The sequence below is a fragment of the Corvus hawaiiensis genome, chromosome 19 (genome assembly GCF_020740725.1).
Source record: "Corvus hawaiiensis isolate bCorHaw1 chromosome 19, bCorHaw1.pri.cur, whole genome shotgun sequence".
Taxonomy (NCBI): Eukaryota; Metazoa; Chordata; class Aves; order Passeriformes; family Corvidae; genus Corvus; species Corvus hawaiiensis.
In genome coordinates, this window is record NC_063231.1 from 64,752 (window position 1) to 85,343 (window position 20,592).

The 20,592-nt window shown below is 49.2% G+C and overlaps 5 long non-coding RNA genes across 5 annotated transcripts; 3 read left to right on the top strand and 2 right to left on the bottom strand.

Annotated features, from left to right (window-relative positions):
* Window positions 1-1,795: 1,795 nt before the first annotated feature.
* On the top strand, window positions 1,796-3,187 carry LOC125336048. The gene is made up of 3 exons (XR_007207636.1): window positions 1,796-1,863; window positions 1,987-2,036; window positions 3,143-3,187. It is a non-coding gene; the product is annotated as an uncharacterized LOC125336048 (long non-coding RNA).
* A 59-nt stretch (window positions 3,188-3,246) lies between these two features.
* On the top strand, window positions 3,247-4,010 carry LOC125336047. The gene is made up of 4 exons (XR_007207635.1): window positions 3,247-3,304; window positions 3,429-3,594; window positions 3,674-3,715; window positions 3,842-4,010. It is a non-coding gene; the product is annotated as an uncharacterized LOC125336047 (long non-coding RNA).
* Window positions 4,011-8,065: 4,055 nt separating this feature from the next.
* LOC125335805 lies at window positions 8,066-12,059 on the top strand. The gene is made up of 2 exons (XR_007207551.1): window positions 8,066-8,639; window positions 9,674-12,059. It is a non-coding gene; the product is annotated as an uncharacterized LOC125335805 (long non-coding RNA).
* LOC125335804 lies at window positions 11,615-20,582 on the bottom strand. The gene is made up of 3 exons (XR_007207550.1): window positions 20,077-20,582; window positions 19,105-19,276; window positions 11,615-12,112 (listed from the first exon to the last, which is right to left on the bottom strand). It is a non-coding gene; the product is annotated as an uncharacterized LOC125335804 (long non-coding RNA).
* Window positions 16,223-16,841, bottom strand: LOC125335806. The gene is made up of 3 exons (XR_007207552.1): window positions 16,799-16,841; window positions 16,269-16,308; window positions 16,223-16,238 (listed from the first exon to the last, which is right to left on the bottom strand). It is a non-coding gene; the product is annotated as an uncharacterized LOC125335806 (long non-coding RNA).
* Window positions 20,583-20,592: the final 10 nt, after the last annotated feature.

Here is a 20,592-nt window from a genome sequence, read left to right on the forward strand (position 1 = left end):
TAGCCCGGCTGACTGGTGAGCCTAAAACAAAAAAGTGATGCAGTGATCTAAGTGTTTTTCCTGAGGAAATTACATCTAATACTGGAATACCAAGTTACAAAATACAATAGTAATCCAGTTTTACAATACCAGAGTATCTAGTTTCAAAGTACCAGAGGACCAAGTTCCAAAATACCAAAAAAATTCATTTTAAATTACTAGAAAATCAAGTTGCAAAAAAATCAAAATAGCCCAGTTTCAGAATATCAAATTGCAAAATCCCAGTTTTCAAACATCTTATGTGGGCAGAGATGCAATACTGTCAACATGGGATCTGTGCTACCAAAATGGGTATTTTCTCCTTAGGGGCAGCACCTAAGGAGGCAGGGCAGCACATGGGGTCTCAGGGGGAAACATTCAACTTTCCCCTTTCACCTCATCAGTCCTAACCCAGTGCCCCCAGAAAAAAGGAGGTTCACCAGGAGAAAAGGGGTTTAAACAAAAGGACAATCTTCCTTCTTCATTACTGTGTTTAAATTGAGGGGGAATCCCCTTCCTCTGCAATTTTAAGGGTACTAATTGAAGAAAACCCTGCCTTTTCCATGCTCTTAGGGGTATTGCTTGACAGGGAACCCCTAGTTTCCATTATTTTCTAGTTTAAATGGAAGAAGATAACTTTGACAATGCTATGTTATGGGTTTGAATTGAGCATAATTCCCCCATTTTCATCATCCTAAGGTTTAAAGGAAGGGTAATGGCCTATTGTCCCTCCTTTTTGAGGGTTTAAATTGAAGGAGAAATCCCCCTTTTTCCATCATTTAAGAGACTTAAGGAAAACCCCACTTTTTCCAGTATTTCAGGGGATTCAGAGAGGAGAACCCATTCATTACAATAGTATTGGTTTAAGTAGAGGCAAACACCTCCTATTCCCTCATTTTAAGGGGTTCAGTTGACGCAAACTCCCCTTTTTCAGCATTTTAAGGGTTTAAATCTGCACTTCTACCCATACCCTGGCACCAAATCTCTCACAAGGCACATATATAACCTAATGCTGTCCAAGAGTCCATTATTTTTCTTGTTCTTATTCATGATGTATATGGCCCTAACTAGAGGCCCCAGTGGGAGTTCTACCACTTATACTATTACTGTTCTTCTCTTGCCTACTTAGTTGCCTACAGCATACTACCCAAGAATGACTAATGAACAATTACACAAATTAACAAGGAATTACCCAACTCATCTGTCTATGCTGCTAAGATAAGAAGCTTTTTCTCTTACCTGTTATCTACTCTTTTAGCAGGTGTGGCTGCAGTAAAACAGAAGGCATCTACAGAGCCCTTTACTCACCTGGCCTTTAAGTCAGAGCAGCCAAACAGCTGCAGCTCCTCCCAGTGCTTTTATCCCTTATGGTAAAATTGCCTCCTCCCTTTTCCCGGGCATTGTGGGAACAAGAGGCGGGCCCGGCCAGGGGTATATTAACCCCAGCCCTGGGTAAAAGAGGCCCATTCTTTCTGTGGGGTTTGTTGGGGTAAGGGTGTCTTCTTATTTCCATGAAGGGGGCAGGGGGGTCTTTCAGGTTTTCTCAGCTTTCTTTTCAGCAGGTACTTTTAGCATCAAAAACAATAGAGGCTTTGAAGATACTGTGAAGAAGATAGCATTGAGTGCATGGTTCATGACTTTTGGATGGAGTGTTCAGGGTTGATAAGGTGCTTTTTGTAATTTTTTTTTTTTTTCTTTGCCTTGTTTTTTTTAGAAGCATTGTAACTTCCTGAAATTCCAGATTGTGTCAGTATGACACTCCAAATTTGTTCAGCAAATTCATTGTGCTGTAAGAGGGAGCTACCCTGGGTCAGAGATGACATCAGAGATGGAGGCTTCTGATAGGTAAGTTAAGGACCGCATGTATGAGTGGGAGCGGGAGCAGGGTCCCAGTTAGTTGCTGACTTGTTGGGATTTGGCTTGTATGGCACTACACCGGTGCATTGATTTTGGTTTTCTTTGTCATAGCTGACTAAGAGGCCAACCTGGTGATCACAGTGCCTTTGGAGATGGCTGAGGTGGACTCCTTTTGCATCCAGTGTGGATTCACATCACTGGTCATCTGAAAGCTAAGTTGGGGGCCAGGGCCTGGAGATGGGATGATAGCAGGCTAGTGGGTTGGAAATTCCTGGGAGAGATTTAAAAATTAGTGTAGGGAAAAAGGATGCTCTCCAAGGGGCTTCTTAGGTAAGCTAAAGGGAGCAGCCCTACTTTTGACTGCAACTGTAGGTTGTGCAGTGCAGAGCAGTTCCAGTGTGTGTTGTCTTGTCCAGTGTGTGTTCTGTCTTTGGCTTCCCTTGGATCAGATCTCTCTGCCTTTTATCCTTAAGGGGCTCATCATAAGCATTGGCCATTATCTCTAGCTTCTTGAACTTTTGTACTTCTCGGTAGGATGCCAATATCACTTGTTCTTTTACCAGTGGGCTTGGCCACATCTTGGAATCACATCTTGAAAGCATTGAGTCGGATCTCTTTTGAGGCCTTGTTCCTGGCTGTACTGCCATCCATCCTTTGCAGCTGTGAGCTGTAATGTCCTGGGGCTTGTAAGATTGTCAGGATATGGGAGCATTCTAAATGTGGCCTTGTCTCTCACAGCCATCTTGATCATTGTGACTGACAGTTCTTAGAACAGGTCACTGTTACACTCTTTTCTTCTGCTCCTTAAAGCCTGTTTCATCTACCATTGCCATACCATCAGTTGTCTCTTTTGGCGTCGTCTCTGTCCTTGCCATCGTTCTTCTTGCCGAGAGCTTTTTTTATCATCCTCGTGTCACACTGTTTGTAGTATAATGTGTTGTTTGAGTTTGTGTCTAGCCTGGAATTGCTCTGCCCTGTAGAGTAGTCCTGGGGGGGGGTAGGTGGAGAAGAAAGGAGACTTTACAGGGAGCCTTTTGCTTTGCTCAGCCACCTGAGCCACGCCTCGGATGGAGTGACTGTGGCCAGTCTGTGTGGTGTTCAGTAGAGACGTGGCAGTGGTGCGGTGGTGTCTTGGAGTTTCATAGTAGTTTGTTCTAAGGCCCGCTGTTGTGGGATCCTAGGCAGTTTGCTTTGAGGAATGAGAACTTGGGAAAGGCTAAGCTTTCCCTGTCTGTCTGGGTAACTTTGACAAATAATTCTTTTGCAGAGGGAGAGCATGTAAACCTGATATGAACGCAGGAGACCAGAGGAGTACAGCAATGAGGTGGGTGGGTGCCTGAAGTCCAAGCTACGGCCTGACTTTGGGCTCTATGTTTACCTCACTGTTCGGATTTTCATTTTGAAGATGCGAAGCACTTGGCACAGCAGGGTATTGGCACCGGGGGGACCATGAGCTGGATGAGTATTGATTCCAGCACAGAACTGGATGCTACTGGAGTTGTTGTATTAGTGATGAAACTAAGTAGCCTTTGGGGTTTTTTTGTGTTTTACAGGTGGTCTGCAGCATTCAAATCACTACTCCAACATGACAGACACCCTTGCAGAAAGAGGTCACAGTTGAGCACTTTCAGGTGGAACCTACCTCGGCAATGCAACACTTTTGGACACTACATCGGCATGTGCCTTTCCATTTTGTTTTGCCCCTTCTCCCCTGGGAAGGTTGGTCACCATTCAGCTTTTCAGGGGTGGTGTTTCATTTTGGTTATGTTGCAGGACTGTTCTTTGTCTTTATTTTTAGGAACTAAACCTGGATATCAGCAGTCAAGGTCAAGTGAGTGAGGTAAGCAGTGACCAGTGGATGCAACCAGTTATTGCTTGGGTGCCAAATTCTGGGGCAGCTCAAAGCATGCATTGTCTAAGCATCCGTTTGTGTGTTTTATGTGGCCCACTTGTATTATGCCTGCAGGGGCTGAACCCCCTCATGGACCAGCTGATGGAGCCAGTTTGTCACCCTTGAGCTGCCCCTGTGAGGCTTCCAGAAGTATTACAGGGCTCTGTGATGAAGCCTGTACCTTTTCTGTTTGAAGGTGCCATCTGGGCAGCCTTTGGCAATGGCTGAGGAGTTGTGGCGAGTCGGGGAGGGAGGGAGGAGCGAGGGGCCACTCAAGTTTCAGCAATGCCACATCACCTTGTCCCCTCTTAACCCAGGGATACCCTGCGACGGCGGCGTCCGCCTCGGAGTGCGGCCCCAGCGTGTGAGCCGAGGACCGGGGCGTTCTCAGGAGCCGGTGAGTAGTGGAATTGTCGGGTTTTGGCTGATGTGCTGCTGAGTTCAGGCACCGATGTTTGGTTTTCTTTATTGCAGTAGACTGAGAGAGAACAGCCCTCTGAGGGCAGGAACTTCCCAGATGATGAGGTGGCTTTCTTTTGCACCTGATGAGGATTTGCATCCCTGGATATCCAAGAGCTAAGTTGAGGGCTACACCTCAGGGAGGGGGATGAGAGTGGGGTGCTGGGTCAGGACTTGGTGGGAGGGATTTTTGAATTAGCTTTGGAGATGGGGATGTCCACGAGAGGGCCCCTTAGGCCACGTAAAGGGAAAGTGTCGCTTTTGATCACAATGCTGAGGTGTGCAGGGCAGAGCAGTCCTGGTGCGTGTTGTGTCACTTGTCTATTGTGTGTTCTGTGTCTCTTGGGCATCTTGTGTCACATGTCTTTTGCCTTACCCCTTTGAGGGGCTTATCAGAAATGCTGGGCATCATCCTTAGCATCTCCTTTGCGTTCCTTGGCCCGACGTTGGTACCCTTGAACCTTTGACTTGCAAGCTCGGATACGCGTTGGAATCGCATCTCTCTTTAGCACTATTGAGTCAGACACCTTTTACAGTCTTGTTCTGAGCTGTATTGACAGCTGTGCACTGCAATGATCCCTTATAACAGATTAGGACTTGGGAGAATGCGAGGACAGGTAGAGGATTCCAACCGTACGATTCTCGGGCATCCATCTTTGCGGTTCTTGGCATAAATCCTTCTGTTAGGGTCTTTTTCTGCCAGAGTTCTTTGAGCCTCATCGGCCTCATCTAGGTCATCTCATTGGTAATTCTTCTTGCTGAGAGTTTCCTCTCCTTGTTGCATCCCCTTGTTTGTCATCTCCTGTGTCACAGGTGTCTGTGTGTTTAGCCCGGGGCTGCTTTGCCCTGCTACATAGTCTGGGTGTAGGTGTAATAGGATAAGTCCTAGGGACTTGACATTTGTAATGTAGGGATTAGTTGGACTCAAGATGGTATTTCTAGATTGACACAAGATGTCTGGAGCTGGTAAGTCCTCATGCAGTACTTTGACTTTTGTCATAACTTTCTTTCAGATGCAGATGGATTGAATCTGTGGCAGAGTGCCCCATACCAGGTGAGGTGGTTCCCACAGGAAGGTCAGTCACCGTTTGTCTTTGCAGGGCAAGTGTAAATGGTGACTGTGTTACAGCTTTGTTCTTCATCTTTATTTGTAGGAAGTAATGCTGAATATCAGTGGTCAAGGTCGATGGAGCGAGGTGAGCGGTGACTGGTGGACAGAATGAGTTGTTACTGCTTGGGTATCAGTTTCTGGTGCAGCTCTAAGCATCCATTTTTGTTTGTGCATTTTAGGTGGTCCACTGGGAAGGTGTCCTGGCCCTGGGATGCTGGAGGCCAGGTGGGTGCAAGCTTAAGGTATAGGTGTGGTGTACTTCAGTTGGAGTGGGGAGGCTGTGGTTTCAGTCTCTCAGCATGTTTTTTTGCTTTGCTTCTCTGCAGGTGCTGCTGCTGCCCTGGGCATGCCAAGGGACAGAGGCGAGCAGGTGAGTTGGCATTTAGGTGGGGCGACTGATAGGTGAGAGGTACGTGGCAGCATGCGAAGCGTGTCCCTTTTCGCTTTGCAGGTATCATCCGGGCCACCTCCGGAGTCAGATGGAGATTTGAGGTGAGCCTGGGCCAGTGGTGCAGAGGGAGACCGCGCATTATTCTTCTGGAGGGCAATAGTCGCAGTTTCTGTTTTGTTGTCTTAGGTACCACAAGTAGGTGCAGAGCCTAAGTTTGGAAATGCTCGGTAAGCAATGAGCCTCGGCAGTTATGAGGGAGAGGGGCATTGTGCAAGGGGTCACTTCTGGGACGTGTCATCACAGTCTGAATTTTGTCATTATTCTCTATCTTTTGCAGCCGCCCAAGTGGACTTTGGGCCATGTATTGACATCCACGGTGCTGAAGCATTCTTTTCTGTCAAGGATGGATTTCGTCTGCTGGTCTTCAGAGAGCTAAGTGTGGGGACTGTTGGTTGGGAGAAGGCAAAACCTTTGGAATCACAGGAGGCAATTTGAAGTTAGCTGAGAGGAGAGGGCTGTAGTGGGCCGGGCCCCTTGGAGGTTAAGGGAGAGAGGGTTTCTCTTCAGCATCACTTGAGCCTTTGCCGGGCCGGGCAGTTCCAACCCATCTCCTTGTTCTCGTGAGCTTCGCATCATTGGATTTGTCATTGTCCATCTTTTCACCCGAGGAGCCTGCCTTCGGGTCTGGCATGATTGCCATGGTCTAAATTTTGCCTACTCTTCAGTGTAGCCATGCTTTTGAGCACTTTTGAGCATAGCACGCGGGCATCTTGCATCTTGGCCATTTGTCGGTCGGTCATGTTTTGTGACGTCACTTCTGCCTTTGGCAGCAGAATCATTCTCTAGAGATCCCTTTGTATCACCTGGCAGTCGTTGCCTCCTTCTCTAGGCCTACTGCGCTTCTTGAGCATGCATCCTCTTACCAGCTTTGGCACTAACTTCTCATAAGGAGTTTACATTTCACTGTCACGTACTACTGCCGTAGAGCCTTCTTTCCTTCGGCGTCATCGGCCTCTGGCTCATCTTGCACTAGGAATCTTGGGTCCATCAGGTAAAACTGCTGGGCCGTTTCAGTTTGTGTCTGTTATGTGGTTTGTGTCCGTTGTCTTCAGTGCCATAGGGCTTTGTGATGTCTCAATGCTTTACAGGCATCGTTATGGGCCATATCGGCAGCAGGAGCACTTGCATACTTTCCTGGATCGGGCTTATTCTGGCATCTTTATGGTTTTGCTTTTTGAGACCAGAAGAAGTATACAAGATGTTCCTCTCCATCTTCCCTCTCAGTTTTGGTAGTATCTTTTTTTCATGTGCCATTCCCTTGGACTTCTGTATGAAGTGTACTAGACCCTCCTCACTGCAGTAGTTTCGTAGCTTCCGTTGCCTCAAAGCATCCTGGTCTCAAGAATTTATCTTCTGAAGCGTTATCTCAAGTCTTCATGTCATCTTTGCTTATATTTGATGCACTGTATGTCCATGTGCCACTTATGCTTGGAGCTGCCCTGCCCTGGCACATTCAGTCATGGCTAGTTTGAACAGTTTTAAAACTCTCCTCTCTTGTCTATGGGCTTTTGGGTAGAAAGTTTATGGGCCTGGTGTGGGGATAACTCCTAGCTGTCAGCTTCTTGCAGACTGCCTCATGCTGTCTTGCAGGTCCCTGAGGCAAATTTTGATCCCTATGGTCACTGATGCTACCAATTTTCCCAGGATCTACTGTTCCACATCAAGGAGCAGCAGATGGAAGATGTTAAAGCATCTTCTTTAGGGGGGAGTGTTTCTAGTAAGGGCTGCAGTCAGAGTGTAAGCTGAAGAAGGGGTGTGTCTGTCTGTGTGTGTGTTGACCAGCTCTAACCTTATGTGTGTGTTGTTTTTTGCCTTTCAGGTTCTTCAGTTCATTTTAAAATTTAGAATACAAAAAACCCAGCTGGTCCTGCCCATGCTGTGGGGTCAGTCAGAGGGACACAGGGTTCCTCTTCTCCTCTCTGCTGGGATGAACTGCCTAGGGAATACCATTTCTGACAGCCCAGTCCTACCTGTGTCTTTTGGAAAAGGGCAGAGGTGAAGAGGCGACTGCCAGAGTTCCTTGGGGATGATGGAGTTGTGGTGTTTGGCTGTGCCCAGAGGGGCAGGTTGGGCATTATTTGTGTGTCTGAGGACTGGGGAGCCGAGCTCTCAGTGCATTCCCAGCTCTCCCAGGGGTGGCAGCTGGTGCAGGGCTGGGTGACAGCCTCTGGTTGGGCTTGGGGCAGGCCCTGGCCCCGGCACAGACACAGGGTGGTTTGGGGATGCTTGGGGAGCAATGGGAGGAAAATGAGGGATGGTGCTGGGTGGAGCAATCAGCCTGTGCTCGTTTCAGTGCAGCTGTGCAGGGTGCTGGGATCTGGGTAAAACTCCAGCTCTCCTGGTGTTCAGGGATGCAAGGTCTGAGGGACTGGATTTACCTAGGACTTTCCAGGAACAAGGGGAAATGTGGTGCCAGAGCTGTGCCCTGTCAGGTTGTGTTTCCCTTTGGGGATAGGGAGTCTCTGGGCTGAGGTGAGATTGCTGTGTGAGTGGCAGGGAACAGGGAGCTGAGAATTGCAGGCACTGATGGAATAGTTGTCTTAGGTCTGTTTGGTTTGTGTTTGTGAAAACTGGGATGTGGGCTGGAGAGATGCTCTTGGGAACAGTGGATAGAGTACATTTCCTCCATGGATGTGTAAGGAAGGACAGGGAAGGGGAGTATTTATAAACTGTTCTCAGTATTTCATGCAACTTCGGGGTGGAGCAGCGATGCAGGTGGGTGGGTTTGGCCTGGGCCTGTCAGGACTAACCCCAAAGAATCCAACCAAGCCCCTGACCCCTCAAGGCATCTGTGAGACACTTCCACAGAAACCCAAGTCAGAAATCCAGTGATTATGGAGGTAAAATGATAGGTAATTGCCTATGATCCGTGGGGAATTTCCTTTGGAATTATCAATCAAGGCAGAGCATATCTTCCAGCTCTTTTCCTGGTGTGCAGTTTCCTCTCTGGTTTAAATGAGTTTGTGTGCTCCTGTTAACAAGCAGTGTGTTTTCACCCTGAAATTTGGGGTGATAGTCTTTCTTTAGTGTTTTTCCCACAACTGAATCATCCCTTCCATGAGTAGTCCATGTTGTTCTACACAGCTGCTTTGGCCGTGGGTCAGAGAGAGAGAAGGGAAATGACTTTTTAGGGTGTTGAAATTTCTCCAGGCAGGAGTGGGACGTTGTCTTGCCCCTCCCCAGAGCCCTGCAGGCGCATGGGAGTAGCTCAGTGCTGGCCCAGTTCTCTGAGAAATAACAATGCTTGGGAGGTTCAAGTGTTGATAACAAACTCTCCTGTCTCCTGGTAGCAGTCCTAGGCAGAGGAGGGAAAAAAGGAACTTGTGTTATTCATGGAAAACCTTCTGCTGTTTCTTGTGCAGAGTTTTAGATCTTTGTATGATTTACTATCCAGTGTCTGTAGGTAGAGAATGACTTATTTGAGGTAAAAATTGAGATAATCAGTAATGGACAGGTAGGGAAAACTTTTGAAGTAAACTTGAGGTGACCTGTAGTGGAAAGCATCAAGATTTTGAAGTAAACTATAGCAATCAGTTGTGCACAGGCAGGGAAACTTTTGGGGGTAAAATACAAGGGCATCTCTAGGTGAGGGAATGAACTTTTGAATGTCAAATGTTCTTTTTATGGATACTGCATGAATTTAATTTGTGCTTAAACTTTAGCTAGGCTAGACACTGGTGTCTGAAAAGTCTACATATTTTTCCAATGACAAAATGTGTAAATTTAGTATTAAAGAAACAAAACATATTTACTTGTACTAGAGGAAAAATACTTTCATAGCAAAGAAATTAACTGAGGTGCTCTTTAAAAATAGGTCTGGCTTACTTACAGAATTGTTGCTTATGCAGTAAAGCAGATCTACAGATGTTTTCTTTTTTTCTTCCAGATAAAACTTGGATTGTTTGAAAAGTGGGGAGATATTTCACCATAGTACAAAAGAAGATACAGAAGAGGAGAGCAGAATGAGAGCTTTGCAAGTGCCACATGCCTGCAGCCTGCTGTCTTTAGTGATGCTGTTCCTTCCAGTCACTGGAACATCAAAACAAAATATCCCAAGACTGAAGCTTTCCTATAAAGGTAAACTTTTCAGTAGTTTTTCTGATTCTGCCACTTTCATTTCGATGTGATACTGCCAGCAGTTTTTTGTATTACTAACCAGGAAATACATAATAGAAGCCTTAAAGATGGATGAATTCTGCCTTGGGGCAGTATTAAAATCTGGGTTTTTTGTTGTGTCGGGGCACATGTTTCTGAAGTATAAATGTCTTTTAAAAGTAGTATTTCTGTTTGCTCCAAGAGGATGTTAACAGACTATACATAAATTAGAGGGGAGTAGTCCTTGAAACACTCTGAGGTGCATTGGAGACATTCCTGTGTGGCTGGTGGGGATGATGTGAGACATGGAGGACATTCACACCTTCCTACAGCATCAGAGAAAGTTGAGAGAGCTGACTCAAGTGTTTCAAGGGGACTGACATTTATTTTTGTAATAATTCTTTTTCTATCACTAAGTGGGTATGTTAAACTCTTCATATGTGGTTTTCTTTCTCCTTGCCTCTTTGGATCACAAAAGCGTGTTTCTCTGCAGAATTTCTTAGTCTTGTGTGTAGTTCTTGTTAAGAATGGTACCGTCTGAGGGATTTCAACACAGACGTATTTATGTATTAATGGCCAATTTTTTAAAGAAGGTAGATTTCTTTTTGCTTTGAATGTGCAGTACACCTCCACAGGCACAGAGATGTGTCACTGATACTTCCTTCTTTAGTGAAAATAAATGCTCTCCAGTTAGTTATGTTTCAGCTATGTCAGCACCTTGCCCTTATGGGAGCTATTTCTGCTCTGTTTTTCAAACTTATGTCTTCCTATGCATTGCAGAGTTACACTCAGGATGGTGTGATGGGACAGGCTGTAAAGCCTTCATCAGGGCTTATGATATGTTTATCATGAGTTTAACACCCAAAGAAATTTATTGAGTAAGCAGAATGACATGCTATTTATTTACAAGCTTCTCTTTTGCTAGATTTGCATGCCTCTGTGCATGCTATTCCACTGTGTATATAAATGTGTTTGGATGTGTTTGTGTGAGAGAGACAGAGGAAGCAAGATCAAGGGATCTTGACAACATTTTTATAAATTCAGGAAACAGTTGCACTCACTGAAGCCAATGAATACAGAAACTGAAAGACCTGACATGAGTTATGAAAGTTAGCAGTAAAACCCTCCTGACATACAGCCGGCCTTCTCACAGCTAGGCCTTTTGAGATAATTCCCAAAAGCAGCGTACACCATATGGCGATGGCATTTACTGTGGATTTGACACTCACGATTAGTGAATTCCTCTCAATTTCAAAAGCAGATAGCCTTTGGCAAAATCCTGATGGATGCCTTTGGCAGGTAAAGGGGGGGAGAAAGAAAAATTATTGAGGTCAACACAGGGGAAAAAAAATGGCTGAAATCTTAGTTTAAAATAGTGGCAGAGACCTGCTGGGAACAGTTGGGAAAATGCCTGAGCTCGTTTAAAAAGACAATGAGCAGATGATTGATATTTAGGCCCTGACCCAAACTTTTATTAGCAACTTTATAAACCTTTCAGTTTGGCTTGAGGGATACCGTTTCCTGTCCAAACTTATTCACCTATATCCCTGTAGGGGCGGAAAATCAACAACAGATACAGATGCAAAATAGCACATAAATCTTAGTTTTGAGAGCTGTGATGGAACTGAAAAGTCAGAAGAAAGAGAATTACCAGAATTTATTGTGCCTTGTCTTATTTTCTTGGGAGGTTGGAAGGTGTATATTTTTCCACATGGAACAAGAAATAATTTAATGCTGTTTTTTCACGTTTATGTATTGTAAATGATTCCAGTATGGCTTATCATAATTAAACTGTATTTTGTGTGTTGACAACAGAATATCAGATGTACTGAATATTTAATATAGTTGTGAGAATTAAGTCACATTGGTCACACCTGGTCACATGTGTCTTTGAAGGGAAGGTTTCATCTCCTTTCAGGTGCAATGTGTTTATGGCATAGCTCCATCTTCCCAGAAGAGCTGAGCATTTGCTGGGGCAGGAGAGCTGGAAGTAAGCAGGACTTTGCTCTGCAGTTACTGAATCTTCCAGTTGCATCAATCAGTGGTGGATGGAGGAAGAGGGAGAGGGTAGGGTGGTTAAAGATGTGTCTATAACTGCAGGAGTGTTTCAATAAACCACAGCATGTCAAAGCTCCTTTGTGTTCAAACAGCAATTAAATTTTTAGACCTTCTCTGAATGGCAGTTACAGGTTTCCTTCTTCTCAAGGTTGTCATCTTAACAAATGGGAATCTGTGCAGGAAATGTTAAGATATTCCAGTGAGTGATGCTGGGATCAATGTAAAGTCATACAATGGATTTCCTTTATTGTTTGTCCCAGTCTAAAGATGTGTTCTAAAAAATTGTGCATGTATAAAACTAAAGCTACACACAAATCAATTAAAATGTGTTGTAATACAGAATCAAAGTAATATATTTTCCACCTGTGTTAACCGAATACACTATGATCTTTAATCACATATCTCATCCTTTCACATTTTCCCTGATCCATTAGTTGAAAAATTCTCTTATTCACTCAGACTTAACGTTTAGATACTTGTTCATGTCATTACTATCCCAGAAATTGTCACTCCTCTTGTGATGTTTTTAGGGTGCTCTCACTGCATATACCTTACTTAATCTGTGTATCTTAGATACTTCTACAAGATTGAGGTGCTTTTACTATTATAGATTTAATATTAGAAGGTAACAAACTGTCTTCTAATAGAAGATTATGATCTTTAGAAAACCAGGGGATGATTTTGAGTAATATTCCATATTTTGACTCTCTTTGCCTAGTACTGCTTTCAGTCTAAGACCAACAGTGTGTATTTATCACTCATTTTCATGTAGCTGGAGATAACCTGTGACCTTCATCCAAACTGCAGAACTCCACAAGCACAGAAGTGATATTCAGCTTCCCTCAGCAGCACATCCTTGTTGTCTGCTGCCTCATTTAACATCCTCATTCCAACCTCTAGAGCAGATGCAGAAGGTTTTCATATACTAGTCTAATTCATTAATGTCATTTTCAGGACAGCATCAGTTCTGTTACTAAAGAATGGAAGGCTCTGTGTCCTAATTCATGTATGTTTAATTCATACAGTGTAGACAGTCTTGTTTCTGTTTTATCTTCTGAGTAATAATTTTTCCTAATTCATTGCGAGGTCCTTCCATAAATATCATGTGTGTGTCTTTTTAGATTTTACTTCATAGGGAGAAGTAAAGAATAGCCAGACCAGAAGGTTGATTGCCTTCTGAGAAAAAGAAGAAAAAAAATCAAATTTTTCTCAATTTGTGGCTATCCTAAAATTTTCCTGCAGAGAGAGAGAATCCTAATTGCAATGTGGGTAGGGCTAAATGGATACGTGGGTGGGGCTTAGGTACAGATTGGGTTTGGGGCTTAGGTGGGGTGGGTGGGGATAGTGGGACACATGGGTGTGGCTTTGTGACTGAATGGGCGGGGCTTGGGCTGCTGTGGGCATGGCCCAGCTGTGGCCCCGCCCCCAGGGGTGCTCCCTGAGGTTGAGGATTATTTCAGCATTGGCAACAGCAGCTAGGGGCTGCTGCAGACAGGTGAGGCCCTGCCCCCCGCTGGGGATTTTGGGGGGATTTGGGGGCTTTGGGGGTTTTAGGGCTTTTTTTGGTTTTTTGGGGGGATTTTTGAGGGTTTTTTTGTCACCTGGCCCCTCCTCGGCCCCTCCCTCAGTGTCCGTCCGCCATTTTGGGTGGGTTTAGTCTGGGTGGATGGGGCTAATGGGGGGTGTGGGTGTGGCTAAGGGGCATCATGGGCGGAGCTTATGTCACTATGGGCGTGGTTTATGTCCGGAGTGGGCGTGGTTTTGGTCAGGAGTAGGTGGGGCTTAGCAAGGCTTAGGCAGAGGGTGGGCGTGGCTTCGGGTGGGGTGGGCGTGGCTTTCTGGTGACATGGGCGTGGCTTAGGCAGGTGGGGGCTTAGGTACAGAATGCGTAGCTTGGATGGGGTGGGCGGGGCTAATGGGACATGTAGGTGTGGCTTTGTGACTGAATGGGCAGGGCTTGGGGTGCTGTGGGCGTGGCCCAGCCATGGCCCCGCCCCCAGGGGTGCTCCCCTAGGTTGAGGATTATTTCGGCATTGGCGACAGCAGCTTGGGGCTGCTGCAGACAGGCGAGGCCCCGCCCCCCGCCAGGGATTTGGGGGTTATTTGGGGGAAATGGGGGTTTTTTGGGGTTTGAGGGCTTTTTTTGTTTTTTGGGGGGGTTTTGGGGGGGTTTTTTTTAGGGTATTTTTGGAGGTTTTTTTGTCACCCGGCCCCTCCTCGGCCCCTCCCTCAGTGTCCGTCTGCCATTTTGGGTGGGTTTTGCCCGTTTTTGGGGTTATTTTGGGGGGTTTCTATGGGGTTTGTTTGTTTTTTGGGGGGATTTTGGGGGGGTTTTTGTCACCCGGCCCCTCCTCGGCCCCTCCCTCAGTGTCCGTCCGCCATTTTGGGCTGGTTTTGCCCATTTTTGGTGTGGTTTTTTGGGTGATTTTTGGGGGTATTTTTTTGGGGTTTCGGGGTTCTTTTGGGTGGGGGGGTTGGGGTTTTTGAGGGGGTTTCTTTGGGTTTTTTTGTGGGGTATTTTTGGGTTATTTTGGGGGTATTTTCAGAGTATTTTGGGGGGGCTTTTTGGGGTTTTTTTGTCATCGGCCCCTCCCCGAGTGTCCATCCGCCATTTTGGGCTGGTTTTGCCCATTTTTGGGGTGGTTTTTTTGGTGATTATTGGGGTATTTTTGGGGGTTTGGGGGATTTTTTTTTTTTTTTTTTGTTTATTTCGGGGTTTTTTGGGTGGTTTTTGGATTATTTGGGGGGTATTTTTGGGGGGCTTATTTTGGGGGTATTTTGGGGGGGTTGGGGGTTTTTTTCTGGTTTTTTTGGGTTTTTTGGGGGGTATTTTTGGGGTTTCTTTGGGGGGGGGTTGGGGGGGTTTTGGGGTATTTTTTTAGGGTTTTTTGGGGGGTTTTTTTGTATTTTTGGGGGTATTATTTGGGGCTTTTTTGGTTTTTATTTGGGGGGTTTTGGGGGTTTTTTGGGGTGTATTTGGGTTTTTTGAGGGGTATTTTGGGGGTATTTTTTGGGGGGGGTGGGGGTTTTTTTATCATCTGACTCCTCCCTCAGTGTTCATCAGCAGTTCTGGGCTGGTTTTGCCCATTTTTGGGGTGGTTTTTTGGGTTGTTTTTGGGGGTTTGGGGTATTTTTGGGGGTATTTTTTGGGTTATTTCAGGGGGATTCTATGAACCCCATAGAACCTTCTAGAACCCTACAGAGTTCCACAGCGCCCCACAGAACCTTCTGGAGCCCCACAGTGCCCCATAGATCCCCATAGAATCTTCCAGAGCTCCAGAGAACCCAATAGGACCCCACGGAGTCTTCTTGAGCCCCACAGTGCCCCATAGCAGCCCCACAGAGTCCCACAGAACCTTCTAGAGCCCCATAGAACCCAATGGGACCCCATTGACCCCCACACATCCTTCTGGAGCCCCACAGCACATTCTGGAAACCCATAGAACCCAATGGGACCCCCCCCAGAATTTCCTGGAGACCGACAGAGTCCCACAGTACCCAATGGAACCTCATAGGGCCTTCTAGAGCCCCATAGAACACAATGGGACCCCACAGAGCCCCATAGAATCTTCCAGACCCCCAAAGAACCTTCTAGAGCCCCACAGCGCCGCATAGAACCCAATGGGACCCCATAGAACCGAATGGGACCCCACACAACCTTCTGGAGCCCCATAGAAACTCACAGCGCCCCATAGAACCTTCTAGAACTCCACAGTGCCCCATAGAGCCCCACAGAACCCAATGGGACCCCATAGAACATTCTGGAGCGCCACAGAGCCCCATAGAACCCCTGAGAACCTTCTAGAGCCTCATAGAACCCAATGGGACCCCATAGAATCCCATAGAATCTTCTGGAGCCCCAAAGACCGGCATAGAACCTTCTAGAGCCCCACAGCGCCCAATGGGGCCTCACAGCGTCTTCTAGGACCCCGTAGAGCCCCATAGTACTTCATAGAACCTTACAGAACCCCACAGAGCCCCCCAGTCCCTTCTGGAGCCCCCCAGAGCCCCATAGAACCCAATGGGACCCCACAGAACTTTCTAGACCCCCACAGAGCTCCATAGAACCTAATGGGGCCCCACAGTGCCTCACAGAACCTTCTAGAGCACCAAAGAGCCCAGTGGGACCTCACAGAACCTTCTGGAACCCTATAGAGCCCCCCAGAACCTTCTGGAACCCCATAGGACCTCACAGAGCCCCATAGACCCCTGTAGAACCCCATAGAACCTTCTGGAGCCCTACAGTGCCCCATAGAACCTCCTAGAACACCATATGACCCAGTGGGACCCCATAGAACCTTCTGGAGCCCCATAATGCCCCACAGGACCCCACAGAGCCTTCTAGATTCCCACAGAGCCCCCCAGACCCTTCTGAAGCCCCAGAGAGCCCCACAGAGCCCAATGGGACCCAATAGATGCCCACAGTGCCCCACAGAACCTTCTAGAACCCCATAGAACCCAATGGGACCCCACAGAGCTCCATAGACCCCCACAGAACCCAATGGGACCCCATAGACCCCCACAGACCCCGACAGAACCATCTAGAGTCCCATAGAACCTTCTGCAGCCCCACAGTGCCCCATAGGCCCCCAATGAACCCCCTAGAACCCCATAGAACCCAATGGGACCCCACAGAACTTTCTGGATCACCATGGAACCCAATGGGATCCCATAGAGCCCCCCAGAACCTTCTGGAGCCCCAGAGAACCTTCTAGACCCTCATAGAACCCAACTGGGCCCCACAGAACCTTCTGGAGCCCCATGGAGCCCTGTAGAACCAAATGGAACCCTGTAGAACTTTCTGGAGCCCCAGAGAACCCAGTGGGACCCCATAGAATCCCACCGTGCCCCACAGAACCTTCTGGAGCCCCATAGAAACCAATGGGACCCCATAGAACCTTCTAGAACCCCTCAGAGCCCCATAGAATCCAATGGGACCCCACAGAACTTTCTGGAGCCCCATAGAACCTTGTAGCGCACCATAGGACCCCACAGAACCTTCTGGAGCCCCACAGCGCCCATAGAACCTTCTAGAACCCCACAGAACTCAGTGGGACCCCCACAGCGCCCCATAGATCCCAATGGGACCCATAGAACCCCCCAGTGCCCCCCAGAACGTTCTAGAACTCCCCTCCCCTCCCCCCCCAGGGCTGCCCCCCAACGGCAGCGGCGACGACGACGACAGCGCCACCCCTGCGGCCATCGTGGTGCCCCCTGCAGCCGGTGGCCAGCCCTGCAAGGTGCCTGTGGGCCACGTGCTGGCCTGAGCACTGACCGCTGAGCACACCTGGGCTGGCCTGAGCACTGACCACAGCTGTGGTCACTGACCCACCCAGGCTGGCCGGAGTGCTGACTGCTGACCAGACTGACCACACCTATTGGCCGGAGCCTCTGACCACAGCAGGGGTCACTGACCACACCGTGGGTCCCAGCCCCACATTAGGGGGTCTGAACTGGTCCGAAATGGCCCCAAAGTGGTCTGTACTGGTCCAAACTGGACCCAAACTGGTCCGAACTGGGAGCGCCTCGGCTGCGCCCTGGGCGGAGCTGCTCCCAGGCCCCGCCCCCTGCCCAAACCCCGCTCCTCAACCAATCAGCGCAGAGAATGCAGGGCCAGCCGCGTTTTAACCAATGGGAAGCGAGACCCCCGCTGAAGAGGCGGGGCCGAGGCGCTTCCGCCAATCAGCGCAGAGAAGGCGGGGTCCAGGGAGGGGGTCACGTGGCTGCGCGGTCACGTGCACGGGGAGCAGTCACGTGAGAGGCCCGACGGTGACGTGGGAGGCGCGCGGAGCGGAGGCACCGGGGGGATTTTGGGATTTTTGGGGGGGCTCGGAGGGTCCTGAAAGAGTTTGGGGGGGGGGGGGTGAGGGGAACGATGAGGAATCGGGGGGGGAAAATTTGGGGCTTTTGGTGAATTTTGGGGCTTTTTTGGAGGTTTTTTTTGGGTCCTGAGGGGATTTTTGGTTTTTTGGGGATTCTGGGGAAATTTGGGGAGATTTTGGGGGAACTTTTGGGAATTTGAGGATTTTTGGGGGGGTCCTGAGGGGATTTTGGGTTTTTGGGGGGTTTTTCGGGGTTTTCTGGTGGCCCTGAGGGGATTTTGGGGAAATTTGGGGCTTTTTCGGGATTTTTGGGGGGTCTGGAGGGGATGTTAGGGTTTTTTGGGGGAATTTGGTGAATTTTGAGGCTTTTTGGGGGATATTTTGGGGTTTTTTGGGTGATTTTAGGGAAATTTGGGGAAATTTGGGGGATTTGGGATAATTTTTTGGGGTTTTTTAGGGGGCCCTGAGAGGATTTTGGGGCGATTCTGGGTTTCGTGGGAATTTTGGGATTCTTTTTGGGTTTTTTTGGGGCCGCCCCTCCCCCACTCTCAGCACTCGACTGCCCCTGCTTTGTCCAGGGCCCCTCCCCCCCCCATAGCCTCCCCCGCCCCTCCCCCACCTTGGCTCACCCCGATGGCGTCACGGAGAGGGCGGGGCGGCCACAGCCAGAGGTGGCCCCGCCCCCTCCGGGGAAGGCCCCGCCCCACCTGCCCCGCCCCCACCTCAGCGTGGCCGTGCCTTGCTTAATTAACCTCCTTAATTACATGGACGCTTCACCGTGGCAGGTGGGGGCAGGGCCTAGAGGGGGCGGGGGCTAGAGGGGCGTGTGGGCAGGGCTTCCGGCGGCGTGGGCGGGGCTAAAGGGGAATGGGCGGGGTTCAGGTGGGGTGGGTGGGGCTTTGGGCGGTGTGGGCGGGGCTTAGCGATGCGTGGGCGTGGCTTCATGTGATGTGGGCGGGGGTTCCAGCGGTGTGGGCGTGGCTATAGTGCAGGGGTGAGCGGGGGCTTAGGATGTTGTGGGCGTGGGTTCGGGGCAGAGTAGGCGTGGGTTTTGGTGCGGGTCTGGGCGGGGCTTTATGCGGGGTGTGCATGGCTTGGGGCATGGTGGGCGGGGCTTGGGGCAGGGGTGGGCATGGCTTACATGCACGTGTGCGTGGCTTGGTGTGCTGTGGGCGTGGCCCAGCCATGGCCCCGCCCCCGTGGGTGCTCCCCGAGGTTGAGGATTATTTCGGCATCGGTGACAGCAGCTCGGGGCTGCTTTCCAAGGAGGCACTGGGGAGGACTGACAAGATGAAAGGGGAAAGGCTAAAGATACTCCCTGGGACCCCACATGCTGCCCTACCTGCTCAGGTGCAGCCCCTTGGCACAAGGGCTTTTCCTTTGGCATTTTCTGGAACCAGTGCTCTGTGCCCAGGTGCATCCAGCTGCTCCCCAGTCCCTACAAGATGGTCCAGCCATGGTTCCTGGAGAGACGCTCGGGATGTCCCCATTGGCCCCTTTCATCTAGCAGCTCCCTGCACGGGTGTGCCCAGGTAAGGCCCTGAAAGCAGCCTCTGGCAGGACCCACCCCCTCCTCATCCTCACTGGTCACACCTGGTGCTGCTGCACCTTGGAAATGGGGGGTGAGGTGGAGAAAGGTCCTGCTGGTCGTTCCCTCCCCTGCACAGCCTGTTGTCTGCCCCTGAAACATGCAGGCTCTGGGCTTTCCTTCCTATGGAAAAGGGCTGTCATCTTCCTCTAGGGGTGGCTCGGAGAGATTTAGTGAGGACTTGGGGTTGCTGGGATAACTTCAGTGGTTTTAGGATTGGTTTTGGGGTGTTGAAATATTTTAGGGGCCGAGGGGAACAGTTTAGATGTTCCTGCTTTCTAAAGCAGGTTTGTGGGGGGTTAAATATAGTTTGGGGGCTTTTATAGGCCCCCTAAAAGCCTGTAGGATCCCCTAAATCCTGCAAGGCCACTATAGGCCCTCCAAAACCCCTCACAAGCCTCCAAGAGCCCAACAGGCCGACCCTACAATGTCTGTAGTACCCCCTATAAACCACAAAGCCCCCAAAACCCTGCCAGGAGCTAACAAAACACCCAAGGTTCCCCCCTACAATGACAGGGGTGATTGTCAGCAGGCACCAAGGCCAGGGCCAAAAAGCTGTTGCATAATGTACCCCAGAGAATCTCAGTGCCTTCCAATCAACTCCACATGACCCTCTGTTATGGGTTCTGGGGCATGCCCGTGTGAAAAAAAAAACCTCGAGATGCACTTATAATTGCAAAGCAAATTGATTTTGTTAGTCGTAGTAGCAGTTGATAACATACTGACCCCTAGATTCTTGAGAAGGAGACGGAGCATGGCTGCTGAGCAGGAGGGGTAGGCAGGCAGTGCACTTTTAGGCCATCCCCTGGATGAAAACGGCATGCATCTCGTCCTCCTCCCTCCCTCCCTCCCTCCACTCCAGGACCACACCTTACGTTTCCTTCTCAGGAGTGGTCAGTTACAACATCATCTCACGCAGAGCCAGCGTGAAATTCCCTTGAAATTTGCGGGGTTATGTCTCAGACTTTGTCCCTGGCCGCCGCCTCCCCCCCTCGCCCCCCCCAGTCAAATGGGCACTCCTCGGAACGCAGCGCATCCGGAGCTCATCTCCACTGCGGTGACCGATGGCCGCGGGGAGGACGACGACACACACACCCGGAAGGCTGCGGGCCTCACTCGCCGCCCGGTAGGCGGCTGGGACGGCCCGATGCGATGGGGCAGAAACCGGCGCCCGACTCCGCCCGAACCGAACGCTGAGAGACCGGCTACACGCAGGCGCAGGAGGTGGGACCGCAGCCGGGC